Source organism: Prosopis cineraria, unplaced genomic scaffold (assembly GCF_029017545.1).
Source record: "Prosopis cineraria cultivar Desert tree isolate PC_DT_omini unplaced genomic scaffold, ASM2901754v1 PC1, whole genome shotgun sequence".
NCBI classification, from domain to species: domain Eukaryota; kingdom Viridiplantae; phylum Streptophyta; class Magnoliopsida; order Fabales; family Fabaceae; genus Prosopis; species Prosopis cineraria.
This window is the reverse complement of record NW_026555332.1, coordinates 40,032,478-40,042,368: the sequence shown is the minus strand read 5'-3', so window position 1 is coordinate 40,042,368 and position 9,891 is coordinate 40,032,478.

The window sequence follows — 9,891 nt, the reverse complement described above, 5'->3', positions numbered from 1 at the left end:
TCAAATTGGAAACATCTAAATAGGCATGAAGCTTTAAAGTTAATGGTATTAAATGTAGAATTTGAATTGAAAAATTAGATTAGATGAAATATCATTCTATGAATGAATAAATTTAACTATCACATGTCTAATTATTATAAACAAGTAGTTTATTGTTTAAAATATCAATTGAATCATAAAACATTTTAAAATAGAGATTCATCACCACATTATATATATTCCAAATTAATATATCAAACATTAGGTTTTTGAATAAATTTATCACTTTACATGGGGGAATGCATTAGTCAATTCAATTAGATTTAGTATTAATTGACCAAAACTAATTAACCAAATTGGCCTATATAGTTGGATTGAATGAAACCAAATATTACTTGATGACAAAAATTGATGTAAAATAATATGGTTTGGCTTAATTCTTTATTCTAGTTCATTAGCATTAAATAATACATTAACCTTATCTTAAAATAATTTTATTATTTTAAAGTTACGATTTAACCATAAAATATATTAAATGAAAATTTACTATGTTATTTTATATATTCATTACAAAATTACAATAATACAACAAAATTAATGTCTTAAAATGTTAAATATTATATTAAACAATAAATAAAAAATTATGATGATAATATAAAAATCAAACTTTTAACAGCAACATTCAAAGTTGTCACTGAAAGTCTCACTTTTTATGGTGACTCTAAAAAATTGCCGTTGATTGTCGCCACTTATATGTCAACTTATATGTCAACTCTAAAAAGTCACGACTGATATTTCGCTGCTGAAACTTAGATGTTTGACGGTAACATGCACTTGTCGTTGTTAAAAGTTAAACTGAGTAGCAACTTTTATTATCACTGTAGATTGTTATTGAAAGTTTTTTTTTTTTTTTGTAGTGGTTTTAGCTCAATTGGTGTACTGGTTTAGTTGGGCGCTTCCTTGTGGCATGTGTCCTAGTGACATAGACATGACCGAAAAGTTTGGGCTCACAGCCCCAAGAATGAAGCCCTTGCTAGCCGTTCCAACTTATAAATTGGGTACAGATCATCCAAATTAATCATGGTCAAGGATTTGAGTAGTGGCTTTATGTCAACGTGAATCCAGTACGTAATATCTATCTTCTATTTAGGTATATAGATAATCCATTTCAGTATTTTTCCTGTTTTACCTTCGATTGTTTAACTTGTTGAGTGCTATGTTTCAGGTTTAATTTTGTGTATCTTGCTCGTTTGTAATGTTATTTAAAAAATTAAAAAACGGCAAGAAACTATCTGTGGTTCGTGGTTTGATGCGCGGTGCGAAAGTGCGTTGTTTTTTTGTACGCATGCCATATGAAGAATTATATATGTTGTAATTGTAATAAATTGTAATTTATTTCAATAATATTTTAAGTATATAGCTTAATGTAAGTCTTTCTATTCTAAATTTATTAACCCCTTGTTTCTATCTTGACTAATTCAGTAGCAGGAAAGTTGATATATATTAATATATCTATCAATATGTATATATTGTCACACATGAGTAAACGATCTTACAAATACATAGTACGTATATAGTAACACATAAAAGATCTTACAATTGTGAACGAAATGTGTTCAAGTATCAAATTTGATACTTTTAAGTGAAAACATAATTATTAATCTCTATAGTTTTATCAAATTTTACTTTTAATCCTCATAAGGATTGAAACTACTGAAAACTCTAAAACTATAGGAATCTAATTAATAAATGTCACTCAATTTTGTTGAAACTATAAAGACTTAAAATACTTAAAAAAAACTATAAAGACTAAAAGCAAAATGTAATGAAATTATGAGGACCTATAATTGTATTTTCCCTACTTTTAAATTCATATTTTGATTTATTTTTACTTTTTTAAACCCGAAAATAAAGTTTGAATTAAAGATATGCTAAATTTTAATAAAGATGTCACGTGAAGCATGCAAGGAAAATATGACATCTTATAATTTAGCTTATTAAGATATCTAAGAATAAGTGAACTTAAAATGATATAAAAAGTCTTACATTAAAAATGAGTTTAATAATTAATATATAATAAAGAAAAATAATTTATAAATTTAAGTTTAATATTTTGAGTTACAATTAGAGACATGTTTTGCCTGGCACCTAATAAAAACCTGTATCTCAAAATTCAAGTTTATAGATCTTTCTCATTTATTATATATCAATTACTAAGAAGAACATTTCTATTGTCAAGAAGAACTAAATTGTCATATGTACATTACATGAGTTTGAGAAAGAATATTTTCACGCAACAGTTTCATGCTTACAATTATCACCACCGACAAGGCTCGATTTAATTGAAATAGTTAGTTTTTCATAATGTAGAAAATTAAATTAATGTTTGAATTTTTATTAAAAAAGCTACTCATATTTAGTATGCCTTGAACATAATTATACGCCATAAAACAATATCTACATGTATGCAAGAAAAAAGTATTTCAACTATCACCATCCGAAAGTGAGATTCCCCTTTTTTGGGAAAACGCTTCATTGGTCCAACTCTTCTGCTTACTGAGCAAGGATCTATATGATCACCACGGGGCTGCTTTCAAGGATTACTGCTGGGCCCATCTTCTAGATGACATTGGATAGGCCTGTTTAACTTTCATTGTTATCTTTAGTTTTTAGTTTACTAGTTTTTAGTCAGCTCGCACCTCTGAGCTGTTCCTTTTTTTCAAGTGTAACTTGCCTTTTTTATATACATATACATATACATACATACATACATATATATATATATATATATAAGTTAGTGGGCTTATCTACTAACAGTAATAATTAATCAATAATTATTTTGGAGAATGACATTTCGGGAAAAATGCATCAATTTAATTTCAGTTTGGGATAAAAAAAATTTGAAAATTACAGGTTGGGACCTTTGCTTCTTGACAAATGACAATTGATTTTTCAGAATTTAACATGGAACATTTTAGGAGAAAAGGTCCTAAACAGAAATTTTGAAATTTTTTACCCCAAAATGAAATTAAATTCATGTATTGGTCCTAAAGTGTCATTGTGGCTAAATTTTTACTTGACTCTTAGTTATAAAATCCAAACAAACCGAACCCATTTTCTTGTACTAAGGCTGTTCCATCCAAAGCGAAGAATTTAACACACGTTTCCTTAAACATTAGCGATTTCGGCTGTCCTTTTAATTCTCATATTCATATTCCTTTTGTCCACTTCCATGCTCTTCACAAAACGACAACAAGATGATCGGAAACGATCGCCAGGACCGCCATCCGTCCCGATTATAGGCAACCTCCACATGTTGGGACATCTAACCCACCGCAGTCTTTAATCGCCGGCCCAAAAATATGGTCCCCTCATGTCGTTAAAGCTGGGACAAGTTCATACGATTGTCGTTTCATCTCATGAAGCTGTCAAGACTCACGACACCGTTTTTGCATCTCGACCAGACATACAAGCGTTGGATCCATTTTCTAAAGGAACGACGGGTCAAGCATTTTCAGAGAGGAGAATGTGTACCCTTCATCTTCTAAGCACGTCGAGAGTGGAGAAGATAGTTCCTTTGAGGATGAAAGAAGTGGGAGTTATGGTGAGGTCACTGGACAGAGCTGCGGCGGTGGGCGAGGTCGTGGATCTTAGTGAGGCAGTGGAGGACCTTATAGAACATAATCTTTAAACTGATATTGGAATGTGGTAAGGATGACAGGTGTAACTTAAAAGGGCTGATTAAGGATCAACCAAGCTTGATAGTAGGGCAATTTAATCTGGTTGATTATGTCAATCATTGGTGTTTTTGATCTCCACGTATGCTATGAGCCAATGTCTTTCCTCCAACTAGTATAACATCTCATTTTTAAGTATTGTTATATATATATATATATCTATCTCAAAATTTCTTAATTTAATAATGCTATGTTAGGATGCATATAGATTTGTATTTGAGCTAAATCCATTGTTTGATTAATTGAAAATGTAAGGATTTGGATTTAACTCAAACCCAAATTCTACTTTAATTTCTTTACAATTTAAAATCCTTTCTAAACCTCTATTATTTTAAAGTCTACCTTAATCCATTTATAATTTGACTAGCCTGTTGTCAGCATCGAATTGGACCAAATAGCCAGTGATGACCAAGACTAGATCGCTACCACTACTAATCGGGATCGAGTAGTAATTGCTAATTGGGACCAGCATATAGACGACGATTGAGATTGGATGATCAATTTCCACGAGGATTGGACTACTAGTGCTGACCAAGACAAAACTAGGACCAAACTGCCAGTGCCGACCATCGAACACCAGAGTTTCACTTGGACCAGATCGGGATTGTGATTGAATGGCAAATTTCCACTGGGATCATACCACTAGTGATGAATAGGACAAGATAGTCAATCTTTACTAGGATTAGATCGTTGGCACCAATCAATATTGAACAACTTCCTATGACCAAGATTGATCGAGCAAATCCCATCGAGACTAGGATTGACAACTTTGACCGAGATCGAACTGGTGACCTTGAAAGGGATTGAATCATTAGCAATCTGGTCTAAGTTGAGGTTGCCAATTCAATCCTAGTCAAAGTCACCAGGTCTTAGTCTCAGTCTTGGTCACAATGGGAGCCGGCAGTCAAATCTTTATCACAACCAGTTGTCTAATTCCTACTAGCACCGACGATTCGATCCTAGCGGGTGCTAACAATCCTATCCTAATTAGTGTCGACAGTCCAATCTTGATAGAAGTCAGCCATCCGATCATAGTCATCTTTAGCTGTACGATCTTAGTAGAAGTTCATTGTTCGATCCCAATTGGCATTGGTGGTCCAATCCTAGTAGAAGTCAGTCGTCCATATCACCAACGTTGTCTAAATTGCTTTTAAATTCAAATATTGAATTTAAAATTTGAAATTTTTCCTAAGATTAAAATAAAGAATTTTGATATTATAATTTAAATTTTTTTATATTATCTAAACAAAGAATTTCAAATCTATAGATTTCAAATATGAGGTTTCTAATCCAAATAAAACCTAACTATTTTATTATGAAACTTCAAATATTTTGTATGTCACGTGGCATATCAAATGCATTATATCCAGTCCCAATTCGTCCATCCAAAAAAAAAAAAACAAGATCAGCTCAAATTCTATTTTTTTAATACTTTGTTTGGGTAATGAGATAAAATTAGAGGAAAGAAAAGGGAAGGAGAGAACAATGAAGAGATAAAGTTTGTTTTCTTTTTTATGTTTGGATAAATAAAAAAAAATATGAAGAAAAGATAACTGAGTATACGGGAAAAAACATGTGTCATACATGCCTCTTTTTCTTCTCCTCATTGTGCGTGGGAACTTTGGGAGAGATGTTTTCTTAGGATAGTTTCTCTTCGCTACTTTTTCTCTCCACTTTTTGTCCATTAAAGATCTAAACCGTTTAAATTAAAGTTGTACTATTAAAAGTTGTTAAATCTAAATTACCGCATTCAATTTAATAGTTTAAATTTGCAGTCATCCTTCCTCTACTCTCCTCTGCAAGGGATAAATAAAGCCACCTCTTGTTTTTTCCTCCACTTTTCTATCCTTCTTATATTTTCTCACTATTGAAATTGATTTAAATGCATGTATTTTTCCTCTAATTTATTTTTTTAAAAAAAAAACACAACTATTAATCTCTATAATTTTGATGTATTTTTCCATTTTGGTGTAGGTTTTGTTTCAATATTTTTTTAGGTGAATATCCCTCTAGTTTATGCCATGTGCAACATTAGTCTCTTTATTTTTTATTTCTTCAATCTCATTTATAAGTTACTTCCAACATGTATCATAAGAATAAAAAAAAAGTTTTAAATTCATTAATTCTATCTAAAAAATTGACAAATTCTTAACTTTGTCCCAATTATATATATATTAACAATATATTTTCTTTTTCCAACATTTAATGAAGGGTGAAAAAATTTTATAATAAAAGTTTAATGGTGTACTCCCTCCATTTCTATATGTAAGAGAAAAAAACTATATTACACAGTTTAAGAAAGTTAGTTAATCATAATAATTATATCTAAAAATAAAAAAATTAAACTAAAATGTCCTATTTTAAACAACATAAATATACATTAATTGTTTCTCGTTAATATAAATTATGAGGGATGATTTAAAAAATGTGTAATAAATGCTTATTGATATAAGTGATTTTGCTTATATTAAAAAATAAGTAAAAAATGATAGTTTCTCTTACAAATAGAAATGAAGGGAATAACTTATAAATAGGACGAAAAAAATCTTATCTCTATCCTATAAATAGCACTAGAGGGAGTAATTAAATTTGTCCAAAAGAATGAAGTGATACTAATGATGTTAAATATACTTACCTGTAACTAACATCTTATTGAGATGGAATTATGCTTCAACAAAATGAAACCTAAAACATAATGGACAATGCTGTCAATACGTTAAATTATAATTCAGCTCAACACATATTAACCACATTGATGACAAGTAAATATATTTAACATTGCTAGTACTATCTCATCGTCCTTTTGGGCATATTCAAAAATAGAGATACTAATGCGACAAACAAGATAAATTAGAGGGACTTAGAGTAACAGGAAAAAAAATATACTCCCTTTGGTTCTATTTGCAAGACACTCAAATTTCAAGGCTGGATCAGATCGAATGATCGAACTAGTCTGCCTGTCGACTGATAGGAAGCGCGGATCAGCTTCTTACTTTGAACTGTTTGAGTGATTAGACCGGATTGGACCAGTGCGGACCAGATTTTAAGACAGAAACTGGGGAATAGCCAAAGGAAAGCCGGCCGGGTATGAGATGGGAGGAAAACCAAAACAATATTGTGGAAAAAAAAACTTCAAACCAAAACCCATGACCAAAATGGAAGAGGAAGGTTAGTAATCTTCATGCTTGGGCTCAGTATGTGGTTATGAAAGTGAAAGATGAAGGAGAAAACAAGAGCAGGATATGTGAAGAAGATGAAGAATAGAAGACGAAGGAATAATAATTAAATTAAATAAAAAATATTAGATAAAATAATAGCATTTCTTCCTTTCTGATTTTATGTCGCTAAGTATATTTTTGATCCTGTGTGCTCATTATCGCTGGACTGGAAAAATGAAAGTTGAAAATGCAAATGGAAGAAGAGAACGGTGCTGCCATGGTTCAGTCACTCGATTTTTTTTTTTTTTTTTGCATGTGGAATGCAATGTACCGATGGTTAATACTTAATACTGAAACAGAGAGATGTAACAGAGATAAGACATGAGATGACTCCTTATTTCTTTTACTTTTTTGCACAAGTTGTAACTTTTTATTTATTTATTTAAGTTAAATTAAATTTTTTGGTCAAAAATAAATTTTAAAATGATGATTATGGAGCACGTATATCCTAATATAGATTTCTTCCCTTCTTCTTTGTATACGTGTGTATTGTGCATTAAAAATTACAATGAAAAACTTATAATATTTAATATAAAAAATCATAAAAATAATAAATATAATGTAAAATTTATTGATGTTATTTTCAACATTTGTTAAATGTATTATTCAAGTGAGTTTGTTAACTCATTATAAATTTAGATTATTTAAATTTATTTTCTTAAAATTGTGATAGTTTGTTTATAGGTAATATTTTTTGTTTAATTATTATATTAATAGTTTGATCATTGGTTGAACCATAAAAATCATGATCCATTAACTTTTTTAGTTCAATGTCCAATCTAAGTTTAAAAACATTGAAGACACTTTCTAGAAGAACTTTTAAATTTAAAATATAAGATACATTGTAATAATTAAATTATTTTTTAATTTTATTCTTTATTGATTAGAGTGAATATATTTAATGCAATTGTCTTATTATTTAAAATAAAAAAATAGGAGTACATTTCATTTTTTATAATATTAAAAAAATAAATTTTTTTTAAAATATGTAAAACAGTTAGAGGTGTTTTCTAATAAAAACGAGAGGAGTATGAATTAGGAGTTGTATTTTACCCTTTTACCTCCGCTTTTGTCTGCAGCCAAACATAAATGCCGGTTTAAGCTTAAAGATTTGCCTTCATAAAAATTAACATCAAAAATATAAATGGCACCCGATCTTCTTTTCAAGGCTAGTAGGCGCGGAATAATATTTGTGAAGGACCTCAAAAAATTTAGATTGTTAGCTTTCATTAATGACTTCTTAAAGAACGCTTTCGTGCGACTCAATGGCAGGTTTGGTAGGGTGAAATTGGAGTTGGAAAAGTGGAAGTGAGAGTGAAATTAGACAAAATGTTTAGTAGAAAGGATCCACTTTCCCATGAAACCAGGTTCCATCAGAAATGGTGAAAGTGTTTTCATCCATAGAGCCAACGAACTCAAACCCTTCTCCATTTCCTTCCTTGTTTACTCATTTTTACCCTCAACTCCTCTCGTTCCATGCTTAACCCAGGCTTCATCACCCACAATATTTATTGACAGTGACGCAGTGGAGGACCAAATCGGCGATGGCGATGACGACGGTGGCAGCAACTGCAGCGACCGTTGTGATTGCGACGACGATGACAGAACCTCACCCCTGCAACTACATTGATGACGATTGACCTCTCCGCCCATCGAAGCTGCGACTTTTTCCACTGAATCGGCAAGGGGCTTTGATGGCAGTGACGGCAACAACATCTCAGATCTCCCGACCCCCCTTATCGGATCTCCCTAACCTTCTGTGTAACATTCCAAAAATTTAATTTAAAATTAATTAAATTAATTAGGCAAGTGAATAATTTTAAAAAAATATTTAAAAATAAATAATTTTTATTAAAAGATTATTGTTAGATTTAATTTAACATAAATTCAAATCTTAAATTATGATTTTTTTAAAAAAATAAAAATAAAAAAAATATTATAAAAAAAGAAGAAAAAAAGAAAAAGGAAAAAGAACATAAGAAGCATAAAAAAGGAACGGATTAACATCCGCACGTGTGTGTTTGATATTAAAAAAAAAAAAAGAAAGAGGGAGGGAATTGTGAGACTCAACCAATTAAATATATCATCCGTCCGTTTCCTTTCCTTTTCCCTGTGATTTCATTTTATTTCCTCTTCCTCGATGCGAACAGAGACAGCAAGCACAACACCGACAACCAGAGCTGAAGTAGAAGAAGAATTTCATAATAGAATACTTCAAATGAGATTTTAAGTATTTTAAAACTAGATAAGTGTTTTAAATATTTTTTTAATTATTTTTTTTCCTTGAGTTGCAGATTTTGAGATTTTAAAAAACCTAAGTTTTGAAAGATGGATCAATTTTTTATAAGTAAATCTGATTATTGAGGTTGTTGATAGTGTAATAAATATTTTAGAGTATTATTTTGTTGATAGAATTGAAATTTGAAACATTTGAGTTTATCCCTAAATCTCTATGGGTGAATTTTTGGTTAAATCTGAAAATATAAATTGATTTGTTGATGTTTAAATAATCATTTGAAAAGAACAGAGGAAATGAGTATTAGGCCAAGTGATAATAATTACTTCTATAGGCCTTTCTTTTTTATTTTAATATGTGTATTTAGTTTATGATATTACCAACTAAGACAATATATTCTTGATCCACTTACGTTATGGGTTATGGGCTTTGTGTTGGGTGGAAATATATTTTGATCCCTTGGGTATGTGATTTGGCACTTATGTTTATATTAGTAGGTCAAAATATTTGTGCAAGTGAAAATAGTTATTATCTGCTTAATTTGAGAACTTGATTGTTATTATGGTCTCCTCTTATGTTTTTTATGTCCAAAGGTGAGTAATTGATATTAATTATATATGAATGAAAAATTTATGCATATGATGGGCTATTGATAAATAGATGATATATAAAATATAATGACTAGGTAATAGTTATTGTGATGAATGTAATTGAGTCATTG